The following is a 26641-nucleotide window of genomic DNA, read 5'->3' on the forward strand; positions in this document are numbered from 1 at the left end:
TCCAATCCAAAATGCAGCATAATTAAAAATTGATACAACAATTTGAAGCAAATTCTATACAATTGAACAAGATATGGGGTACATGGTTAACTTTCCAGGCTTCAAAGAGCATAATATGAAGGAAAACCTGAAATGCAATGACTGCTTGTTTTCTGTTTTTGCAAATACTTGGTTTGGAATGCAGATGGGAATGGAAGATGTAATTCATTATATAGCCACTTAATTTTTTAAACAACTTCAGACCTTATATTCCAGGAACTGATATGAATCAAAACAAAATTTGCCATTGCGGAAATAGTGGAAACTCAACCAACTCTGGTAGTTACAAGAGTAGCATTTGGACTTTGATGACATAGTTGGGCCAAATTTGGCCTCATTTTAGGTTGGAACAAAAATTGCATTTATAGAATATTTCTGATTTAGTACAAAGGATTTTGTAGTGAGAACATATGTCTTCAGTTGTTTAAATAGCAAAAATCAAACAAAAACAAGTAACAATCTGTTTTTAAAATGACAAAAACCTAAAAGGCATTTTTGTAGAGCAGTCACAAATAACCAAAAGGTTTATGAGAAAAAGTTTCCACACTCCTCAGCATCAGGGGATTGCAAACCAAAACTACAATGGGATATCACTCTGCCTCAACTTGAATGGCTAGTATAAAAAAGACAAAAATTAATGAATGCTCAAATGAATGTGGAGAAAATGGGAAATCTTATGCACAGTATAGAGGTTCCTCAAATGATTAAAAATAGATATATTATGTGATTCATCAATAATTTTAATTTGTATAAGTCAAAAAGAAAGAAAATCAATATGTCAAGGACTCCTCTACATTCTTCTCTTTATTATAGCATTGCTCACACTCACCAAGATATGGACTCAAACGTAAGTATTCATCAACAGATTAATGGACAAAAAAAAAAAAACATGGTGTATATACACAATAGAATAATATTCAACCTTAAAAAAATAAAATCTGTCATTTGCAGTAGCATGTTTAACCCAAAGAACATTATGTTATGTGACATAAGCCAGCCAGGCACAAAAACAAAACAAAACAATAACAACCACCAAATATTGCACATTTTCACTTACATGTGGGAGCGAAAAATGTTAATCTCATTGAAGCAGAATGTACAATAGTATATACCAGAAGCTGGGGAGAGTCAGATGGCAAATGGAGAGATTTTTCTTAAAAAAGATGATTTTGAATCTTCTCACCCCAAAGAAATGATGAATATATGAAATGATGGATATCATAAATACCTTGCTTTTAGTTTTGTGCAACATATATATCAAAATATCATACTGAATCCATAAATATATATACTTATTATAATATGTCAAGTAAAAACAGATTCAAAATAGTCAACCCTTTGAGCTACTACTCAATAAATATTACTTCTTGCAAATAAAAAAGATAAAAGGTTTGTCTATGTGTATTTGCTGTCTTTTACTGCAAGCACTAGGGCAAAGGAATAGTTTAAAACCTCCTCTATCAGAAGCAAGAGTGTAGATGAAGTAGGTCTCATAAAGTCATACAGTGGCAAAAGGAACTGAAGCCATCATATACTTTGCTCTTCCAGTGATTCTGCTTTGACAGTATTTCTTTAAGAATGATTAATAGAAAAAGAATGAACATTCAGTGTGTTTTTCCAAGTATGTCTGTAGTCATTGACGGAAGATACTAGAAGACAGCTTAGGTAATTTTTCAAAAGTTATCATGTCTCAAGCTTTCCTTCTCATGAATTAGACTCTGTAGAATTTACTGTTTGAAATGCACTAAGTGATAAGAAAGAAGCAAAATACAACAACATGACAATGATAACAAAAATAATCCTCAAGCTTCTCATGGGATGGATATACATTTAAAGGAGATATTATGAGAGCAGGGATATTTTATAACTTTTAACTTCCAGGGAACCTAAAGATTATTTTATTTTTGTGGAATTATGAATGTATGGTTTATATGTAGCATTTAAAATATGCAGGAATAAAACAAAATGTTTGAAATTTAACAAATGTGTGGCAGTTTGTTGTCCATGAATGCTCACTGATTGTAAGTGAGTATGTGGCATTATTCTATGTTCCACAAATAGCCAAAAAGCAGAAGTCTCTTAGTGGACACTTCTTAAAAAATTGGAAGTACTAGTGGGGATTCACTAAGAAATCTACTTAAGAATGCATTCAGAAATCACTCTGTTTTTACATCTGGGCTAAATTCAAGTGATGTTATCTTCAGTAGGGCTCAAAAATTAGTTTCTGTGAACCAAATCAGGATCACTGCCTTATTTTATAAGATCATGAACTAAGAATGTTTTTTTAATCTTTAAAAAGTGAAAAATATTGAAAGAAAAATATTTCATGATACAGAGAAACTGTATGCAATTAAAATTTCAATGTCTATAAATCAAATTTTGTTAGAAAACAGCTACACTTAGGTATTGCCTCTGACTATGGTCTATAGCAGATAGTTTCAACAGAGACCATACCACCAATAAAATAGAAAATATTTACTACCTAACTTTTTAAGGAAGATGTTATTAAACTGCTCTTAAATATTCAGAGCATGAGAGGATGCAATTCTCCCACTGAGTTGGGACTGTCGTTTTTGAGGCTCATCCCAATTCTGGCTCTGGTATCAGAATAAAGTACTAACATGGCTCTGTGGAAGAGGTTCTGGCCCTGGAGAGCGGGACACAGCAATCTTTTGGGCCTTAAAATTAAGAGGGCATGGACCTACCAGTCATCGGTGATTCTGGATCTTGGGGTGGTGAGACATGGCAGAAATGAGGTTCTGTGAGGACAGTTGCCATAGCAGGAAAGATCCAGAAATGATAAAATGCCATATGGCTTGGACCTTGGGGTCAAGAAGCAGCACTGTGATGTCTCTCTTCCCAGACATTCTGTTTTAGCAGCTTGAACTGTGGTGATCTAGTCCAATTCCAGACAGATAAGGTGTGGGGACTTCTCAATCTGAACTGCAGGGTGGCTCAGCTCAGTCAAGGCTCTAATGCTCCAGAGAAGAACCACATCTGCTGAACACCCCTGCTGCCCCCAAAGAAAGGTTACTTGGATGAACAGAGCTCTGGATCCCTGGACCTAGGGTACCTCATCAATTGTAACAGTAGGCAATATAAATGCTCTGATTATCCAGTGTGAGTGCTCCTAGGGGCAGGGTTCTCCTCACCTGCAGCACTGGGAAGTGTGTGTGTGAGGTGATTGCCCTGGTGTGCCAGAGGCCTGAGATCTCCACAGGGTAGGTGCTGCCTCATTTCTTGTGCCCAAAATATATCTGCTCTGAGACTTAATCTCTGAGGGGGTGAAAATCACTGCAGTCTGGCCACAGAGGGAGAGTGCAAGAGCAACTGGAGTGTGGGGGAGATAGAGCAGCTTTAGTTGACCCAGAGGATAGGGGATTTCAGAAGCTCTGCTCGGGATTGGCATACCTCTTGGTGCACACTGTGTTATAAGGTTCAGAGATAGAATGATGCAAAGGCTATTGACCTCAGGAACAGGGAACACTCCATCATGGCCTGGTTCCATGATGACACAGAGCAGTAACAACATTTCAGCTCCTTGTTTGGGATTAACTCTGTTAATTTTTTAATTTAATGCTATACTTGACCATCATATATATTTTAGTTACACATTCTAATCAGTTTTGAAAATCCATTATTGTTTTCTAATAATAATCCAAATTAAGTTATTGGATTTATATAGTGGATATACTATTATCTATAAAACTTAAAAGTTTGGATCTTTCTATATACATTATTTATTCTTACTTATTTTATTTAGTAATAATGCATTATCTAAAATTTCAGTACTATTTGAATAAGAAATATCTTTATCTTGTTTATCTTTGAATAAACTATTTACCTCAAAGAGTTCTTTTCCCTTAAATTTCACACATATACTTTATGAGTTGGGAAATAATTCCTTGTATTCTTAGCTGAGTTTAGTTGTGCTTGACAAGAAATACACAATAAGAATCTACTTAGATAATAATACTCTTCATCTTTGTTATTGAAAAAAAATATGTTAATATACTATGTAAAATGTTCCTGAAAGACATACTCATTTGTTTATGATATATTATTGTATTATTTAACATATTAATTGAGTAGATTTACTCTCTTAATAATTAAGATTTTTAGTCTAAACAATAAAGAAATTCTATATTTTTTATGCTATCCTTCTCTGGTATATACATATTTACCTCCATAAAAAATGAATGTGCCAAATGAAATGATAGTTTCTACCTGAATAGGAACAAATGACTTCATTAAAAGAGGACTTATGAGCTAATATGTATTCTTCTCTTCCAGTGTTGAGAAAATAGAAAAGATTTCATGAATACAATCAACTTTCTGTCACTGAGTGTCTTTTTGGTATGTTTTGACCAAAAGAAAATAATTCCCTGGCAACAGATAAACAGCCATTTTTTTTCCCCTCACAGTATATTCAATGTGTGTTTACTATTGGATGGTATGTGATAAATCAAGGTTTAAAATGATAAATGGAAAAGTATACATCCTTGCAACACTTATAAGTTGTTACATAAAATTTCTATGGTTTATAGTGCCCTGCTTGTCTGAGCCAACTGATTTTACACTGATTGTGGTACTGATTACTGGATCTCCATAAAATAATTTTCCTCAGATTAATAGAGCCTCAGTTTTTTTCTGCATATATATACCTATCTAGGTATGGCATTTACTGTTTCCTTGTAGTTAGTTGTGGTCATGTGTCTTAGTATTGATTGATGAGACATTAAGTGCAAAAATTGTTTGTGACTTCTGAGAAGTCTTTTTAGTAGAGTGAAGACAAACATTTCTTCTTCCTTCCTCTCTTTTCCCTTCTGCGTTTGCAAACTTAATATTGTGTCTGGAATAATAGCAGAAAAGAAGGCATTAAGAATAAAAACCATACTCTGGAATTGCACAAGAAGAAAACTGGAAAAAGATCATTTTTCTGATGATTGTGAGCCTAGTATTCCTACACTTGACTGTTTGTTGTCTAGATTCTCTCATATTGGAGAGGAAAAAATGTGGATTTTTTTAAAATCACATTTTATTTCTAGTAGTCTCAGCTAAGCCAAATTCTAAAGCAATTGAAGGTTACCTACCAACATATCACCTCCGGTTAAGAAAGACCATTTATTTGCAGACCCTGCTTATGAAGGCCAGTAAATCCACACTGCTCTACTTTTCAAGCTCAGCTTCAATATCTGTTAAAAAGAGACAAGATTTCTTGTGACACCAGTTAGGTTAACAGAAATGTTTTCAAACAATTTTCAAACTTTATATTCACTTAAGCCCTGATCTTTGAGAGACTCCACTGGCCAAATTAAATGCTATAAATTCAAATCAAATCTGTTTTGCTGACATCTGCTTAGACATTACCACACCACCACGTGAACCTTGTATGTTATAAGGTTTATAAGAATCTATTTTCTAACTTTGACAGAAAGCAAAGCACAAATATTCATGTTTTGATATATTTAGGGAGCTCCAGAAGCTTAATCTTTGTTTAGGAATAGTTTTCCAACTTGGGAAATGAACTGCTTGTAAATATCACTGCATAAAAACAAACACAAAAACAAATTCTTCATTTGTGCATTTCTGCTTTTCAAAATATTTTAAATAAATAAGATGCCCCAACATTATTATGTGAATAAAAAAAAAAATCTGTCCCACTAGTCTTCTGGGTATATAAGAGTTGGTCTCCTACTTTTGAGAAGCGTTGTTTGGAAAAGGAGAAATATTGGTGTCAGACCACTATAAGCCATGCATTTAGACAAGCTCTGGTTTGAAAACTACTTGAGAACTTATTTGTATAATTTTAATAGTACAAGTGAAAAATGCAGATCTTTGCTGAGAAGCATGAGTTAACTCTTTGTTGAATACTGCCTGGTTTATCCCTGCATGTCTGTGATTATTTTGCTTAATGATTGGTGACTGTATATATTGGAGGAACTTCAGCAGTCTCCTCAGCCAGAGGCTTTCGAGTGTCCCAGGATGGTCCACACAGATGACAACCCATTTTATAAAAGTGCCTCTGGGCTGTGACATTTCAAGTGTATTTTCAATTCTAGTAGAACTGGCTATGGTAAAGAAAAATCCAATAATATATTTTGCTTTGTTGTGTGAATAAGTTTGCTCAACTTTGGAAAGTACAAGAAAATTTTGTTATTGTATAAAGAGTGGGGTACTTCAAATTTCCTTTAAAAATCATTCAGGTATCAGAACAGAAAAAAGAAGATATTTCTTTAAATTTTGAATTACACTGATAAGGATACATACACTTGGCTGATCTTTTAGGGGAAGAAATATGGTTCTTACACACACACACACACACACACACACACATATGCATAGTGGTAATCTTGTTTTTTTTAATTTGCAACATAGTTCTATTATTGCTTTTATGTAATAATTATATCATGACACCCAGAATGATTATTTTCCCTGTCAAATTGGCAATATAAAGTTTGTTTTTGCTTGAAAATGCATCTGTTATTTCCATTTGCCTCACACATGGCAGGGAATAGAGTGGATTTATTTGATGCCATGTTTTCTTTAGCCTGTTTATCAGATGATACTGTGGGAAACTATGACCTACTCAGTGTCAATGTAGGTATTTGCAATTATCTTTATCACTTCCTTCCAAGTGGATTACGTGCATGTATTTTATGTAATTTCAATTAGTTTAAGATAATAATTCTATGGTTCAGAAAAATATATATATTTTTTTACTTTTAGAAATAGATCTTGATAAGTTTAATACTTGTATCTTCTCTTATCTCAAAAAGCAATTCCATTTCTTTTAAAAACCCTAAGTTAAAAAGGAATGTGTTATGGTTTGGATACGTGGTATCCCCCAAATCTCATTGTGAGACAAGGCAAGAACATTCAGAGGTGAAATGATCAGATTATGAAAGTTGTAACCTCATCAATAGATTAATCCACTTATGGATTAACTGGATGGTAAGCACAGGCAAACAGGGTGTGGCTGGAGGAGGCAGGTCCCTGGGGCATGCCTTTGAGATTCATATTTTTTTCCTGTTGAATGAAGCTTTTTCTCAGCTGCTTTTTTTTCCTGAGCTGCTTTCTTCCTCTACACCCCTACACCCTTCCACCAAGGTGTTCTGCCTCACCTCAGACCCAGAGCAATGACTCCCACTGTCTATGAACTGACACCTCTGAAACCATGAGCCAAATAAGCTTTTCCTCCTTTAATTGTTTTTGTTGGGTCTTTTAGTCACAGCAGCGAAAAAACTGACTAAAACAGAATGATACTCACCAATGTTCCTATTATGCTCACCACAAGGTCCTGATTCCTAGGAATACCTTTTTGTTAACTTATGTTCCAGTGTTTCCATTTTGAATGTCTTAACACCTGTTCTTTTCAGAGATATTCTTGTCTGTAAATTTTTGAAGAGACAGTTTGTTTAAAATATTATTTGTATGTTTTTTTTTTTTAAGAATAGAGAACTTACAAGAACACAGTCTAAACCTTATTGTCAGGAAAAAATATATATATCATTAGCTGTAAATTTGAGAAAAAGATGAGAGTTTCCAGTAATTGATCCCAATGGATTTGTTTATAAATGGCCTATTTTTTCATAGCTGTTAATTGCACTCATTATATAAAGAAAGTAATGTGGAATAATTAAGAATAAAAGTTACATGAAATGATCCAACAGAACAGAAATACTCTTTTTCAAGGTAGACTGAAATCACTTAGCACATGTCTTATTTTTTGATCTAGTAAACTTTAATGAAAAATCTCATCCAATTTCTTAGTTCAGGAATGATTTGCATACTCAGAATTCTGGGTAATATTTGCCAATTCTTCCTCATCTATAATAATGTTAATTTAGGATTATGAAAATTATTAAAAACCCAAATTTTCAATATGAACTAATAAGTGTAATGACACATTTTTTAAGGCATTTTATCCCTAAGTTTGATAGTGTTATTTTTGGAAAGCCTGCAAAGAATATCACCATTTTACCTTTATGTAACCATTATTGATGGGAATATTATTATTATTGACATATATCATTTTATTAGGAAACTGGTAGAGAATTCGTTTCTGAGGTCTTATAAATTTTATACTCTGTCTAGTGTTCTGCTTTAAAAGCTGCTCTGAAACTCTGTGGCATAAAGTGACAAATGTCATATGTCCTATTTTTTGTGGGTCAGAAATTCAGGCAAGGATGAGCTGAGCCATTCTGTTTTACCTGTTATTGACATGGGTCACTCGATGTTATTCAACTGACAGCTCTTGCTAGTCTAGTTTCCAAGTTGGTCATTCCTGACATCTTAAGGCAATGGCTGGAAGGTTAAATTTCAATTGTATCCTTGTACTCTCCAGGTGGTCTCAAAGCCTCTCCATATGGTCTTGTCAGCCAGGTCATCAACTTCCTACATGGCTGCCCAGGACTCTAAGGACAAGTGTTCCAAGGAGTTCTAATAACAAATACCACAGGTGTCTTATATCTCGTCTTTCCAGTTCCAGAATGTCACTTCCACTATATTAAATTCATCAGGCATTTAAAACCAGTTCAGATCCAATGAATGAGGTATTAGAATCCACCTTTCAATGATAGGAATAACAATACATTGTTGCTGTCTTTATTCTACCACAGACATTTTGCCCAGGACAATTGAATTGATTCATAGAGGCTGAGAATTTGTGCAACACTAGCCTAGGGATTGTAAATTTGACCTTGTGTAGTAATATATTCTGTATGAAAATTTCCCCTCTATATCACTGGAGGGTACTTCTCAGTTCTTTAGTTTTCTCACTATGAGATGCATATGCCTACCATACACATTTTATTTTTATTAATTGTGATATGTTTATCTTTACTTTAATCCTTAGCAAGTAGGTAAGAGAAAATGTTTATGAGATTTATTCTGTTATTTAATGGTTTTGACTTAGTAGATTTGGGAAATACTCAGAACAATGCAAAGGCAATTAGATATCAATATTTGGATTTTTTAGAATATAAATTACATATTTTTCTCAATATAGATTACTTAATTTAGCAGAGTTCAATTTTTGTTGTACAATACTAAGTAAAAATTGTATTTTAAAAATGTCTCTATTTTCATAAAACAAAGACAGGTACAAAGCAGGCCATGGAATAGGGAAATTTGTCTTTCATATATACAGCAAAGTAATTACACCCAAGTAACAACTGTGCATGTATTTTGTTTGTTTGTTTGTTTTGGTTTTGTTTTTTTTTTTGGTACTTGACATTTTATTTTGAGAGAGGGTCTTCCTAAGTCACTTAGACCCTTGCTAAATTACTGAGGCTGGCCTTGAACTTTCAATCCTCTTGCTTCAGCCTCTGGACTCACTGGGATTACAAATGTGTGCCACCACACCCGGCCTAACAAATGTGTTTTATTGACATATGCTTTGAAATTTACCAAGGTTTTTATACACAAAATATCATCATTCTTTACAGTAACCATTTTTAAAATATAGTGGTTAGCATTTCATTTTTATAACAAAATAAAGAAATTAAGTCAAGAGAGATTAACTTGTTTTTTGAGGCTCACTTGGCCAAGACAGGTTCAGGTCTCACACTCAAGTCTGAGTCACCAGGAAGAGCAGAATATTTAGACATGTCATTTTTCTAAGAATCTTAAATGTTTGTGAAGAAAAGAAGGAATCCTGATGTTTCATGAAACATCCAAATAAGATAAACACTGCAAAGAGTTAGATTTATTTAAAAATGAATAATTGATCAGATAACTGGTTACCATATTATCAAATCATGACCAATCTTTAGATTACATTCAATTCAGTTAAAACTTTACTAAGTGCCTTTCATGTATGTGTAAAATTTCTGTACTCAGAGAATCTAAAACAGAATCTACAAAAATAACTATCTTAAGACAAAAGTTACTTGGAAATTCAGAAGTAGTATCATTCTAATTATCATTCACAGAGCTAATAATAGCACTGAGAAGCATTAGTTTTGCATTACTTTAATTTTCTTTTTGATGTCACCATTATGGTTATCTTAGGTTGACAAAAAATGAATGCTTCCCATTGCCATGCCTGCGACCTTTTCCATGAAAGCAGACGATATTATGCTGTTGAGTTCCTAGAAATTTTGTTAAATTCTATTTTCTGCAATTATGAATTACATAATTAAATAAGGTGATAGATACCTGAATTACTGTGATTTCTGCTTGCTAGAAATTATGTAAACATGTATCAAAGCACTTTGTAAAAAATAAAATTAAACTAAACTTGACTTAGCCTAGTATTATTAATGTTCTAATCCAAAGAGTAAATAAAGCACAATATAATAAAATCCAAATCTAAGTATAAATAATTTTATGTACCACAAGCAAAGTACTTGTTACTATGACATTATTATTGTAGCAGTGTTGTTTTTGGTATCATTGCTGAGATATTTTGAATTACAGAAGAATCCATCCCTGGAGAGTGTATGATTTAAACATAATGCTATTCTAATATTTTAAGGTAAAATTTCTGCATACACATATTTAGATATCTAATACTTTTTTGTATATCCTATTTTTCTTAATTTTCTTTTTAAAAAGAAACTAAATATGTTTCTATAATTTAATCTATATTCTAGTGATATTAGCAATGTCAAATCATGATAATTCATGATGAATTGATATTTAGATTTTTATTTTTAGGTGGAATTTTCTAAAGTCAATTTTACTGAATTTTCATAACTAAGCCATATTTGCATTCATAATTAACTGTTGGCACTTTCTAAACTTCTTTCTTAATATGACAATAGGGATGAAGGACTGAAAGTACTTAAAAAATTGTTAATCATTTTCTGTGTTACCTAATCTTATCTGAAATCTACTAATGGGAATAAATTTGTAAAAGTGTATTTGAATATTGTGAATATATTATCATCAACCTGGAGGCTATTAATAAAACTATAATAAATTATTTTATGATAAATTAAGCTACTTAAAATATTTATTTATAAAACTTAAAACATTGTGTGAAAATGACCATACAAACATAAGAATATTTTATGTGAATTGATACATTTGTATTATATGGCATTTACAACTCTATATCAAGTAAATATGTGTGCGTTATAGACTCATAAATGACAAAACAAATGTTTAAAAGTAGGAAAAGCAACTATAATTCTGAGTTTTAAAAACTGCTATTATGAAGATAAATTTAGACATTTTCATGTAGAAAATTCAGTTTATAGCTATCTAGGTATGTAACTCACAAATATAAGTGATTATTGCTTGAAATATTATATAGAATTTCATATGAAAAAAGGAAGGTATTACTTTATTTTAATTTTCTCTCTATTAATGTGCCAGTGTACAGGATGTTGCTTTTAAAAACAAAGAAAATCCAAGAAACTCAAATTATCTATATTTAAATTTGCTTATGAGAATATTAATCTTCAGCATCACCCATAAAATCATTAGTGAATATGACATAGGCAAGGAAGCAGTTCAACTGTATTTGCTTTTATTTCTAAACATACAATTAAACAACATAGCCTTCTTATATTTTCAGTAAGGTCAAGTCATGTGATGAAGTGCCATCTATTGGTATGGAAAGGGCAAAATGTTCCCACACTTCCAGGCCTATCCCATTAAGGTTTTCTGAACTTGATCTGCCATACTGTTTCCCATTTGACCGCATGTTGTTGAAAGTCATAATCAGCTTGGAAGCCCAAGTATGGAGTGTGGCAGAGTTCAATGTTGAAGACTGAATGATTATCTCAACAATCAGGGCAGAGATGACTGCTAGTAAGAAATAGAAGTTTTGATTTTGAGCAAAAATGAAATAAATGTCGATCATATTTAAAACAGTACACATTTTAGGTTGATGTGTGTGTGCACATGCATGTGTATATCCATGTAGTTAGTATAATATTACACAAAGACTCTGAAAACATATGGAGTGAAGATAAAACTCAATGAAATATAATTTGAGTGATTAGAAATGGTACTACTTTCTATCAGTGCTTTCCAATCATTTATTTTTTTTTCTGTCTTTGGTTACACTTTTGAGTAAGTTCAATTGTTTAAATAGGACAAAGTCCTTGGTTCACATCTCTTTTTTTGAAGTAATATTTTTTTTCATAAAAGCCTTGAATTGTCCTAAGACTGAAGGTTTTTTCTAAGAATGCAAATCTGCTTCAACATTGAAAAAACTAATAATATAAATCACCAATCAAAAACAAAGAAATAAATAAACTTATTATCTCAATAAATGCAGAGAATGTATTTCATAAAACCCAATATACATTCATAACGGATACTTATAGGAAGGATAGGTAGAATAGAACTTTCTTCACCTGATAAAGAATCTAGAAAAAGAGAAAATACTCTCAAGTCATTTAATTAATGATAAATGACTGAATGTATTTCCAGATTATCAGAAACAAAGTAATGGTGTCCTTTCTCAGCATTCCTATAAAATATTATACTATAGTTTCTAGCCAATGAAATTGTTCAAGAAAAGAAATACAAGCCCTACAGGATATTAGGAAAGAAACAAGTGTATATTTTCAGATTAAATGATTATTTACATAAAAAAATATAGAATAACCTACAGAAAACTTCTAGAAGTAATAAATAGTAAGTTTGCAAGATAAAAAATACCATCATATTGCTATACTAAACATTATAGACATTAAAAAGATATCATTTATTATGGTATCCAAAATGAAATAAATAGGTACATGTCAAGTCAAATATATGCAAGACTTATACACTTAAAACTATAGAACATTGATAAAAGAAATCCAAGAACTGTTTCTTTAATGGAACAATATGCTATAGTCATCCATTAAAAACCTCTATATTAATATCAATTCTCTTTAAAATCAATTAATAGATTCTAAGCAAACTAAATTTTGAAATAGTAGACACTTCTGGAGATCAAAACAAGCTGATTCTAATTTTTTTTTTTTTTTACGATAAGGCAAAGAAACTAGAAAAACCAAGATAATTTGTAAAAAGTTGGAGAACAAACACATAATACCTTATTTAAGATCTACTATTTAAAATCTACTGAGATAATCAAGACAGGGAGAATGGGTAGTGGGATAATCAATGAGGCAAAAGAGAATTCAAGAAAAACTTGGTAGCAGAATACAACAGTCACTAATATGGTATTATGTAAAAATGTGGATGTGTAACCGATGTGATTCTGCAACTTGTATTTGGGGTAAAAAATGGGAGTTCATAACCCACTTGAATCAAATGTATGGAAGATGATATGTCATGAGCTGTGTAATGTTTTGAACAACCAATAAAAAAAAAGAATAACTTACAGAAATATAAACTGATTTTTTACAAAAGGGTGAGGTAAATGAGTGGAAGTATCTTTTGAAATCATAGTGCTATACAATGGGATGATGTTAGGAGCTGTGGCTGTGGCTCAGTGTAGAAGATACACACAAGCAAAAAGATAAACTTTAAATAGTTAAAAATTAACTAACATTGAGTCATATATCTAAAATATAATTCGAGTTTATAAGACTTTTTGTAGAAAACATAGAAGAAAAATCTTTATCATTCTGGGTTAGGCAAATATATCTTAGATATGTCAATAAAATCACTACCCATAAAAGAAAAATAATGATAAATTAGATCACATCAAAATGAGAAATTTGGCTCTGTGAAATGTGTTAAGGTAATTTTTATAAAAACAACACAGTGACAGAAAATTTTTAAATCATCTACTTGAGAGAGGGCTTATATCAGGAATACTTAATCCTCAAAACTCAACATTAAGAAAATAAGCAATCAAGTAAAAAGGGGGCAAATATTTGTACACAAATATACCAATGAAGATATATGAATAGCAGAACATTCAAAAGGTGTTCAACATCATGATTCATTAGAGAAATATAAATTAAACTGTAGTGAGATAATGCTACACATGAATTACAATGGCTAAAAAGCAATTTAAAAGACAGATTCACATTTGTCAACATACATAACTGTAAACTGCAAAAGTAAATTTTATTTTAAATAAATTTAAAACATTTTGGACACATGTTCAGTAGGAAGTAGCCACTTCACACATAATGTGTATTTTCTTTTGCTATATCTTTGTGTGTTGGATACATCTTTCATTGACATATTAACTGTCCATTCATTCATTTCTGCTTAAAATGCATCATAAAAGTGATATTCAGTCTGAGATAGAATTTCAGTCAGCCCTCAATTCTTTCAAATCATCCTCTCTGTGTGTGTGTATGTGTGTGTGTGTGTGTGTGTGTGTTTACAGATTATTTCCTACCTCAATATTAAGTAGGAATATTGATGTATTCTTGTCAAGTGTTATGGTTTTACATTCATTTGAAAATGCCAAGGAACATTATTCAAATAAGCATTTAGATTGGATATAAAAATAATGAAAACAGAAGATTTGGTAGGTCACCCTTATCCTCATCCTCCTTTGTCTCATTGCTCATAAATTCAAAACCATCAAGACAACATAAACATCAAAATTGTACTCCTTTGGGCAAATATGATTCTATCACGATTCTGGATATGGCCTCAGGCAGCTGAGAACTTCCTACACTCTCCCCAAAATCAACAGCAAATTTCTAATTAAAAAAACCCTAATTAATCCCCAAGTAATTTTAGAAAAAATTTTACTCTAAGATAAAACCCAAATGAACTCACTAAGCCACTTCAGAGAGGCAGAAGGTTGTTGACTGTACTTCAACCAGGCTAATTAAAAAACAAATAATCAAACAAAAATTTGGCTCCATTTATTGATTACTTGGAGAGTAACACACATCTTTAGCATATGACATATTCAAGCTTCTATTCACCATGAGAATTTGTTCCCAGCTTCATTTTGTACAGACAATAAAAGGAAAATGAAATTCTCGGTTATTTCAACAAATTTCAGGTGCTTATTTTTAAAGACAAAAGAACTATTTTAAAATTCAAATATAAAATGTATGTGAAGAAAATGTAAACCATACATCTAACTTTCCTAGTATGAGGAGTCAGGTATAGGTTTACTTTCATTCATCTGGGTAATATAATGTTCCAAAGAATGCACTATTTATTAGGGCTAAATAGACACACTATCTGATCTCATTTCTATAAAAGCACACTAATAGAAGATGAGAAGGAATTAGATGAGCCAGGAACGTTGCTTGGAAAGAGATAGACTGGGAGTTATGTAACTGCCCCTATTAAGGTATTGGGATGACACTGTTGATCTTTGGGTAGGAATTAGAAGCAAGCATTTCTAGGAAAGAGAGTTGCCTTGCCTTGATTGATGCTTAGAGATATTTAATGCATTGTTTTATTTTTGAAGAGAAAAAAATCCAAGATTATATCCTTGTAATATATTTTTCAAAGCAAAGTTAACAAGTCAAATCATTGTATTTTGAACATATTGATGTACAATGCTTCAGCATTTTTATAGTTATTACATGACCTCATGTATCCACTAATAAAACCATCCCCCATACACTCACTTACACTATGCTATATTTTTCTATTTAAAATTTTAATAATAAAAATGGAACAATACAATTTGTTTAATGTGCTTGTGTTTGATTATTAAATTGAACCATCAATTTATTGGCATCTTCAAAATTATATTTCTTACAGTATTTATCATTCAATGTTTATTAGGAAAATTTACCAGAATTCATATAGCTTATCAAACCAGCCATATTGGAATTCAGTAATCCCTGGATTGCTATCTTTTGAAGGTCCTGGACTAATTTGATTTAAACTTTCATTTACAAAAACTACCTTTGAGAAATCTACTCTTACTTTACCAGGTAAAACCTTCATAGCATAAAAGGTAAACTGTCAAAAAGACTCACATGAATCCCAAGTCCTATCGACCACAGCTTTTCTTATGATCAGAAAATTATCAAAGCAAGAAGTCATTGCCACCAGCTGCTGAGAGAGCTGGAGATAGCTTCTGATCTCTCCAAGTGGATTTCCTTATCTCCAACCTTTATAACACATATTATTTGCACTTGTAAATAAACTCAGGTCCTCTGGGAGGGGCTGCACACTGACTCCCTCCTCATGAGGTTAGGAGAAGATAAACATTCCAGCCTTGGCATCTGTGGGCCCCAAGTAGATACATGCAGCTTCCTGAGAAATTCCATGTTTTGCACTGCATGGATTTTGGGAACATCAACTCTCTGTGGCATCCAAGACAGCCATGAGGGTTCAACATTGGAGTCTAAACTTTTAACACCAAGTTCATCACGCTGCTTGAAATCCTACATGACTAATTTTTATTTCAGTATTGCTGTAGCTCATAAATCTAGCAATTGCCAGTTAATTCATAATGATGGATCTAAACATATGAGGTGTATCCCACTAAAGTTATTCATAGCATCCCCAAACAGTGCTCAGGGTATCTTCTAGGTGAGTGAGTATCCACAATATATTTTAAAGGACACATAAGTCAAAGTTGAACTGCCTTGAGGGTGAAGGAGTTTTATTTCATCCTTTTATTTGCAACACCTAAAATTAATCAATAAAGGAGTCCCCCCTGTGTCTCTCTCTGTCTCTGTCTGTCTCTCTCTCTCTCTCTCTCTCTCTCTCTCTCTCTCTCTCAAGGATAGTTTTTCTTTTCCAAAGTCTGTGTAAATATATATAACTTTCTTGTAAGTTAAATCATTTTTATCAAGGGGTGACATTGAATATATTCACATTCCACATGTATCTATTTTCTATTGCTGCATAACAAATTATCATAAGCTTAGTGACTTAAAATGACATTTATTCAATATCTCACATTCTCCATAGGTCAGGGTATGAGCATAGCATAAATGGATTCTCTGCTCAGACTCTAAAAAATTGCAATAAAAGTGTAGTTTCATCTGAGAATCTTGAGGTCCTCCGGTTAGTTCACATCATTGTTGGCAGGATTCATCTCCCTGAACTTGTGTCACCTTGCTTTTCCAGGACTATCAGGAAAGAGATCACCTCTGATACTGTGTGGCTTATCTATGGAACCTCTTTTAAAGGGCTCACCTAATTAGGTTAGGTCTAGCCAAGATAATGTCCCTTTTAATTAACCTAGAGTCAACTAATCAAGTACATTATGTACATTGGCAAAATTCCTTCACATCTGCCTTAAAAATTTAATAGAAGCAAGTTACAAGTTCAATACTGAAATACTGGGCTAGTATGAAGGCCCTGAAACCTTAGAAATCACTGAGCTATCTGAAATTCCTCCCTATGATAATATGTGTTCTAGTTTGGGAACCATAGCTTTAATTTATTTTCAAGTATTTTAACAATAGTGATGTACTAAACAAAATACCTGTAATCCAACATTTGTTGTACTTCAGTGTCCTTTTTTTTTGAATCCTAAAAAAGAAAATGAAAAAATAAAAAAAGAACATATTTTGGGAATGTATGGTTCCCGATGTGGTTTTTAAACATTTTTGTTATTTTAGGTGCTTGTATAAACACTAAATTCTGTTTTATTATTATTATTATTATTATTATTATTATTATTATTATTTGGATTGTGACTTAAATTCAGAGGAAATTTACCACTGATTTACATCCCCAGGTTTTTTTTTTTTTTTTTTTTTTTTTTTTTTTTTTTAATTTTGAGACAGGGTCTCAGTAAGTTGCTGAGGCTGGCCTCAAACTTATTATCTTTTTACTTCAAACTTCTAAATTGCTGGGATTACAAGTGTGCACCACTGTACCCAGCTAACTTTTATTCGGTATTCCAGTATTCCATTTTTTGTATAAAATAATCTATTGAAAGATGCATCTTAAAAGTTTGATTAAAACACAATATAGCCATATAAAAAAGTATATACTGAAAGAGTTTATATTCTAGCTGTCTTATACATACTAAATGTGTAAATTTGGGCAAGTTTTAAAATAACTTGTATTCTTTTTTTATAAATTGTTGCAAATTGGTTACACAGAATGGTGGGTTTCATTATGGCATATTGGTTTATGCATATAACATTTGATCAATTTAACCCTGCAATATAGATAAGTTTTAAAAACATAACTGAGTCCCAATTTTCTCAGTTGTGTAATGGTCATATTGTAGTACTTCTTTGATATGGTAGTCATAATGATAACATTAATAATATTGATTTGTGTGCCTCAGCAAAATGCCTGGTCTTTTTTATACAAAATATTACACATGTAATTTAATTTCTCATATATACTTATTCACATATACATAACAGTTAAGTATTTGTAAACACTATGGGCAATTTTATTTTCGAAGGATTAGTCACAACATCTCCCATCCCAAAGTCTCTTCTAGAACATGATGTTGCCTTACCTCCATTGAAGTGTGAAGTTTATTTCTCCTTATTTTTCACTGTGGGAGGGTCCTGTGATTGCCTTGTCCAACAGATACTACATCGGGGGAAGGTCTTGTGCTTCTTGCAGATTTATCCTGAGTCAGACTGGCAGCTTCTGTAGCTTAATGTCAGACGCTCTTTCTGAGAACCCAGTTATGAAGCTGTAAAGATCCAAGCTAAATGGAATGATCTTGTGTAGGTGTTATGTTTGACAGCATCACCTGATCTTTCTGCCTTCTAATCTCAAGAATAAGCTATCTTAGATGTTCAGCCCAGAAAAGATTTCAGATGAATTTAGTCAGTTGCCATCTGATGTCAACCATATAAGTTACTCCAGGGATGAAATGTCCATCTGAGCCCAGTTAACTTACTGGAAGTATGAAATTGCCAAAAATAAAATAAATTGTTAATCAACCAAGTTTTTTTAATATTTATTTTTTAGTTGTAGTTGGATATAATACCTTTATTTTATTTATTTTTATGTGGTGCTGAGGACTGAACCCAGTGCCTCGCACATGCTAGACCAGTGTTCTACCGCTGAGCCACAACCCCAGCCCCTCTACCAAAGCAGACATTGGTGAAATTCTCTATTTTGGGATGTTTATTGTTTCAGTTGCTGCATTTCTAGAGCCATAATTTTAAGCTTCCATTGGGATCCCATTCAGTTTTGTTTTAATCAAAACTTTGGATTCTTTTCTTACTTATGGAAGCCCAATTATGCTGCAAGTCCAAGAGGTTAATAGGCCTCCTGAATCTCATTTTAAAAATTCTTCTAGGCACTATGATCCCTATTTTAAAAATTGTGCTTTAAAATATTCAACTTGCTTTGTAAGATCCTCTTAATCTTTAAATTCTCAACTAAGTTTTTAAAAATAACATTGCAGTTTAATTCAAAGACAGAAAATGATGGATTAAGGAATTTTAGAGAACAAAAAATTTTATCTCTACTCTCTTAGGATCATCATCTGGCCCTGAGAATTAATTTGACATAAGATTGATTAAGAGGAGAAAACCCTGAGATTTATTAAATATTCATTTTACATAATATAGGATCATTAATATGGAAAAGAAAACTCAAAGTAGTAGTAAAATCTAAATTCTTTTATACTAGGTTGAACAAAAACAGCAATTGTGGGCAGAGATTAAATATATGAAGAAATTTTAGAAAAAGTAAGAGTTATTTTAACAAGGTTGATTAGTATAGAATTCTTTTAGTCTTGATCCCTGTCTCTGGTGATAAGAATACTTCCTTCTAATGTAGGAAACAAAACTTTCATATGGAAATTTTATTTTTAATACCTCTCTTCTTTCCTGAAGTATTTTCTAAGATTTACATATAATGTTAATCTCATAGTTGTCTATAATAACAGCAAATTGGCAATATGCTGAATAAAAATCAAAATAGTGCACAAAAATGGAATCATGGAAGAAGGTAACTATGTATTATTTAAATAAGGCAATATTTATGAAAGGTTTCAATAATACTGGGGAAATTTCTATGACATTAGGTGAAATATATAACCAATTGAATGTGAAATATTTTGAACACTTCCTACTTTCTATAAAAAATGTTTAAGATAGCTTACAAAATTCCATACTATTCAGCATGACAAAATCTATATCTAACTTGGAAAGTTACTAAAAAAAGAAAATTATTAGCAAAAATATTTAAAAAAGAGTCCTATTAAATTTATACTTCTAGAATTCTGCTGAAAGATTTTACAGACACTTGCTCTATTGAATAGAGTTTTTCTGTGAGCATTTTCAAAACCACATTTTCCTCATGCAAAGCCAAGGTGAATTTTAATTTAGAGCATCTGTTTGAGGAAAGCAAACCAGCTGATCCAGGAAACCCCAGATAACCGTTCTGGGTTGAGTTCAGGTACACGAAGTACATTTTTAAATGAGGAATAGTTTTATAAGTAGTACTTTTAAAGGCAGTAACATATTTCAAGGACTTTTGGAATTTCTATTATCATAGATGAGAGATTAATGAGAGCTTTAATATTAGCTTTTTGTAAAACTCACATTGTACCACATTTTCAAACCTGCTGTGATGAATTGAATTTCTTTGATAAGAAGTGTTTTAAGTTTACTCTTTTTGCATTAAAAAAGAAGATCCATTAGTGCTACAAACTTATTGTCCTGTATCATTTCTCAATTCACAAGGTTGGCATTCTGAAGGAAGGAACTGGAAAAAATATTCAAATTTTAGTTACTTGGTATGATTCACCAAAATTTAGCAGTCAGTTTGACACCTGCTAATGAGTTAAATAATTACACCTCTCAGGAAATGAAAAATGAGTTTCTTAAAGTTATCTCTCTCAACTAAAGGTAATATTCCGAGGTACTGAACAGCTCATGGGTATAGTAACAAATTCCTTTTTTATCTTCTATTAGTAACTCCAAAGCAAAAATTTGATTTAAAATAGAGGTTACCTTAACTAGACATTGCATTTTTATCAAGTAAGTGTTGATTTTGACTGAAATGACTGAGCACAAACACACTGAGAAAATTGTTTACATGGTGTTACTTACAAAAATGTGTCTAAAGTGAATAAAACTACAGAGTGTATTGGACATGTGGGAAAAGGGGGGCTGCTCTCCATACACCATTTTCATTTAACATTTCTATAAATAATCAAGATACATGTTAATGTACTGATAGATAAGTATTGTTGTGAAACATGAGGTTTTTGAACAAGGTCATTACAGAAGAACAACTGGAACCACGATTCAAATTCTAATCCTGTGCTACACCAAACTGAAGTAATTATACTAACAATAACAAATGCAATACTACAATTATCTACTCAGCTTTGCAACTGGAGGTTGAAGACATTGATGGAAATTTATAATGAAGCACCCAGATAAAATTAACTAAATCCCACATTACATAATAGAATGAGAGCTCATTTCAGGTTTTTTTTTTTTTTCAAAAAAAGTTGCTTAAGGAAATTAGTAGGACTTTCTTAGTCCAAATTACTATGGGTTAAAATGGATATACATTTAACGACCAAGTAGTTAATTTCACTAATGATGTATTTATTAATAGGCCTTTTTCTGGACCCACATGTTATTGTAACTAAACAATATTCTTCCATGAATGTCTGCTGTTTCCTCCTCATGTTATATATGATTTTTTAAAATAACCAAAAAAAGCACACAAAAAATTATCCTGATCACATATTCCCTCTATTTCTGGCCCTACTAATTTTGTCCTTTTGTAAAACTTTATAAATAGTTTCTTTTCTATCTTCAATTTTCACCAAATATTCAATCTTTGTTTATAAAGGTTTTTATTGAAATATAATTCACATAATATACGATTTACTCCTTGAAAGTGTACACGTTGGTGTTTTAGTATATGCATGGATAGGTGCAGCCTATTCACATCTGTGAATTTCAGAACATTTCCATCATCTCACAAAGAAACTCTAAACCTTCTATTACCTTCTCACACCTCTATAAACATCTCACTCCAGTGATTTATTAAATCAAATAACTAAACCAAATCAGCTCAATTTCTCCTCGATATACCTGAATATTAATTGCCAAACTTTGGGACATGAAAATGCAGATAGTACCAAAGTGAAAGGGAAACAGACAATGCTGTCTGGTTGGGGAACTGAGGCCATTACGCAGGCATGACTAAGCTTTAGAGATTTTTCAAGCCTCTACTGTCATGAGCCCATTACGGAATGTAGAATATTGTTATTGAGTACTCTTGCTTGTTTTCCCCTGATCCCTGACAAGAATATCTCTGTGGTCATGGGCACCTTGATGGGGCACATGAAAGACCATGAACCTACCCACTGTCTGGGCTTAGTACTATTATATCTCAAAAACAATAATGGCAGCCTACAGGAGAAAGAGAAATGACTGCTCTCAATTCTGAGGTAAAGGAAGCTGAAGTTTTCTGTGACACTACTTTTTTTTTTTTTTTAATGGATCATCCCTTGTGGCTTAAGTAGAAGGTACCTGGAGACTCACCATTGATAACAGGTAGATTGACACTCTGGTAGGATTTGGAAGTTGTGATACCTACCTGTCACTTTTTGTCCAGATGGGGGAATTTGGTGTGCAGCAATTCTCATTGCAAATGCAGTTTGCAGCATCCTCCTGTACTCAGATGATCAGAATTAGTTTTCTTTCATGTGAAATTGATGCTGCAGTATACTTACAATATCCTCCCTTAAGGCTCCAAAAACTCTCTGACTACCTGCAATTGGTGGACGAGCCATGACTAGGAATAAACCTGACTCATGGAAGGAGAATTGATCTTTCAACATGGTGGCCACATACTTCTGGAGGACCTAGACAAGTCCACCACCCAGAGGTGACTGGATGCCTGTCTGCCTGTCTGCCACATGTGGTAACACCAGTGAGTAGGCCATTAACAGAGAAAAGATGTAACAAATTCCTAAATAATATCTGTGTATGTAATCTGGAAAGGGACTTTCCAAAGGAGATGATAGCCATCTTTTGATCATACCTCCCTAATAAATGAAAAAAAAATGGCTGGTTGTATACTGGGACTCTTGCATCTTTCATCCAGGGATATGGATAGCTTCTGACTCCAAGGTCACCAAAAAGGTTGTTACCTTTAAATTGGGTCCCAAATCCATAAGGTGCCTTAGTGCCTCCCCCTTGTGACTGGAACCCAGGTTGCCCCTCTCAGTGTCCCACCTATGCACACTTGCCATTTGAACTACAGACCTCAGGATCCTCACAGTTCACCAATTACAAAAGGACACTGCCACTGGTTGGAGATGCCCATTAGACTTTTGGGCTTACACATGTCTAGAGTCAGCTGAAAGTCACATATGCCTTAAGAGATGAGTAGGATTCTTGTAGGATGTTGATAGATACCAAGTCTAAGTCCATAGTCATGAAATAATTTTAAAAACTAGACATCCATGTAATGAGTCCTCATGTGTCAGTTTTTCATCACTGTAACCAAAATACGTGACAAGAAAATTTAGAGGAGAAAAAGTTCATTTGGATTCATGGTTTCAGAGGTTCAGTCCATGGTCAGTCAATGTACTCCGTTGCTTAGTGCCTGAGATGGGGCAGAACATTATTCCAGAAGGGTGTGACAGAGGAAAGCTGTCAGCTCATGGCATCCAGGAAGCAGATGAGCATGAAGGGCCAGAGACAAGAATAAAATCCCCCAGGGACATGCCCCTGTGACCTACTTAACCCATCATGCCCCACCTGCCAACAGTGACCATTCACCTTTTCTATTGAAATTACTAATCCATAAAATGGATTAATCTGCTTTTTAGGTTATAGCTCTTATAATTTAATCATGTCACCTCTGAACATTCCTGCATTGCTACATGAATTTTTCAGAGCACATCTCATATTCAAACCATAAGAGGACCCAAGCAATATTCTCAAATTGCAGAGTGAGGGCTCCTCGGGAATCTTCCATGTTAAAGTCTGACCCGGCTGGAGTTTCACAATTCCATGGAAAGTTCCTAGGAGTAAAGGCTTGGTTTCCAGGTGCCCTTATATTGACCTAGTCCTCCACCTTTTTTTTTTTTTTGTTTGTGATCCTCAAAAATAACTCATAACTGCAACATTCTGAGAAAGAGAGGCAATGACCAGAGTATCCCAGCCTCTGTTCCTGTCCCCACCTAAAACAGGATATGAGTCCCAGGGTGGACTGCTTTCCAAGGTCCACAGCTGTGGTGCACGTGAGGCACTTGAGATTCCACTCCATTCCCCCTTGAGCTGCTTTCCAGTGTAAAGGGACTGGATCACAAGAAATCTAGGCTTCTGTTGTCCTTTGATGCTCATTTGTATGTAATAAACCTGCCTCCTGTGATTTATCGTATGTGAGATTAGTCTGTCACACTACACTCAGACAATTTGTAACCAGTGCCTGGCGAGTGAATGTCCTACACAAGGAGAATGCCCTTGCTTATTGCCTGAGGTGACACTGCTCCCACAGGATAATGGAGACCCAGACATAAAATCACCTGGACAAAATATGTGTCTGGTTTACTGAAGACATCTCCCCCTCAACTTCTACTGAGCTGGAATGAAATGCAGCTGCCATCCCACTTGAGAGGGACCTATCCCTTCTCAAACATGCTGAGGACTGAGCAGCACAATGGGCAGAGGTTCATCCAGGCCACCAACATAGAACCCCATCTGTATTGTCACTGACTTATGTGGTTAATGGCTTGGTCAATTGATCAGGTTGCCAGAAATCCCCAGATTGGTATATAAAACAAGATCCCCTTTGGGGATGAGACATTTGGGTATAAAATCAGTTTTGTTTCTAAAATATTTTCTGTTGCCCATGTCAATGCTCACCAGAAAGATCCCTGCAATGATTAGGGGAAGACAGGAAACAACCACACTTGAACTGTAAATGGATGAGAGTAACCTGGGAAACACACAAGTGAATAAATTAAATTAAATATACATCTATAATATATTTTGATTAACATGTTTTCCCCATTATTAGATTATGAGTTCTGTGGGGTAAGGGCTTTCCTACATTAATCAGTACTGAATGATTAACAATTTAGACAGTGTGTTGCTCATCATGGGAGCCCAGTGAACAGTATCAATGTATTATCTATCTGCCTTTCTATATTGGGTAAAGGTATCTTGTTGCCAATAGGACTCCTGTTTATTGATTTCCATCTCTGCAATGTAGAATTCTTATCTAAATTACTGTGCATGACTGTGTGTTATCCATGTGGTATCTCTGTATTAAGGGATAGAGATTCTAAGAAACTCAATTAAATAAAAAATGAAGCTTTTCTTTTAAGCACAAAGCACCGCCTTTTGGAGCAATTTAAAACTATTTTACATAGGAAGTTTTTTTTTTTTTTTAAATTCCACCACCTTAATAAACCTACTTTGTCAAAATAAATGCCACCTGCAACATTATGAATTACAGTCATTGGAATGATTCATTTGTGGACAAATCAGTTGCTGTGTAATGTTTTCCATAAAGTCTAGCACAGCTGGTTTTAATTTGTATATAAAATAAAATCATTCCCTTTGGAATGTTTTCATTTGGATACTTTGATTTGTCATATTTGCAAACACTATTTTCCTCACTTTATGGGCAAAGAAAAGTGAAAAAAAGAAAGTAAATATACAAACATACAAAGACACATTAAGTAATTTTTCCTCATTAGCTTGCCTCCTTTTCTAGATCAGCAGATAATATTTAAAAATAAATTAATGAGAAGAATGTTTTCAGTAGAAAGAGGAATTTGCTCATTTGGCTTAACCTACATTTAAATCATGGATACAGCCATTCCAAGAAATGCACTCGAATAGTGCTTTATAAGACCTTTCCACATGCTTAACACAAGCTTAATGCAATCAACATGGCAAGGATTCTTATCATTTCGTAAATGAAGGGAAAATGCCAAACAATACAAATCGACTTGCTCATTGTTACCAAGATAAAACAAACAGAAAACCAACCACCCAAACAAACAAAAACCCTTTTTTTGCCCCTAATCCAACTCTGTCTATACTACTTATATTAATATCTACCACCATGATCAGGAGGTCTTGGACTTGACTTGGTTTTCGATAGTATGAATATGTATATCCACTTTCACCTCAGACTTACTTAAACTCCTAACTGTATTAAATAAAGGTGAGCACAGAATGAAATGAAAAAAAATATATTCAATTACAAAGAAGCCATGGTTCTAGTCTTATCATTGGATTCTATTATTAGACACACCTGACAAAGTTTGTCCAGATTGAAAGGCTCAGAGTTTTATTCTTCAATAGTTGAAGTTAAAGTAAGTGTGCTATTTTGGTGGGAAGAGTACATTTCCATAAAAGTGCACAGGCCGTATTTCTTTAAACACATCATGTTTAGCACTGCAACCATGTTTGAGCGTTTCAGTTTTAAATTATTTCAAAAAAAATTTTTATGCATTCATCTCTTTCAATGATTATATGACAAAATAGTATCACTTAAGAAATCTGTATATTCTGCCACAAAGTTCTCTTGCAACTGTTGTTCCAATTTGGGTGTTGGAATCTATGCTTGATAATAATATGTGTTTTAGCAAGCACTTCAGATAATGCAAGCTAAATTATGAGAACTACTGATTTAGGGAACTGACTAAATACTCTGAAGATACTGCTCACAGCATGTTGTGTTTCACATGCCATATATATATATATATATATATACACACACATATATGTAATATATATATATACACACACACACACACACATATGTGTGTGTGTATATATATATATATATATATATTTTTTTTTTTTTTTTTTTTTTT

The 26641-nt window shown here is 33.1% G+C and overlaps 1 long non-coding RNA gene across 2 annotated transcripts; it reads right to left on the bottom strand.

Annotated features, from left to right (window-relative positions):
* Window positions 1–827: 827 nt before the first annotated feature.
* LOC125618632 lies at window positions 828–18484 on the bottom strand. 2 transcript variants are annotated; one of them, XR_007349941.1, is made up of 4 exons: window positions 18326–18484; window positions 7310–7430; window positions 5133–5234; window positions 828–4891 (listed from the first exon to the last, which is right to left on the bottom strand). It is a non-coding gene; the product is annotated as an uncharacterized LOC125618632 (long non-coding RNA). The 2 variants fall into 2 exon arrangements; XR_007349942.1 differs by lacking the exon at window positions 18326–18484 and adding an exon at window positions 17330–17378.
* Window positions 18485–26641: the final 8157 nt, after the last annotated feature.

The sequence above is a fragment of the Marmota marmota genome, unplaced genomic scaffold (assembly GCF_001458135.2).
Source record: "Marmota marmota marmota unplaced genomic scaffold, marMar, whole genome shotgun sequence".
In the NCBI taxonomy this organism is placed as follows: domain Eukaryota; kingdom Metazoa; phylum Chordata; class Mammalia; order Rodentia; family Sciuridae; genus Marmota; species Marmota marmota.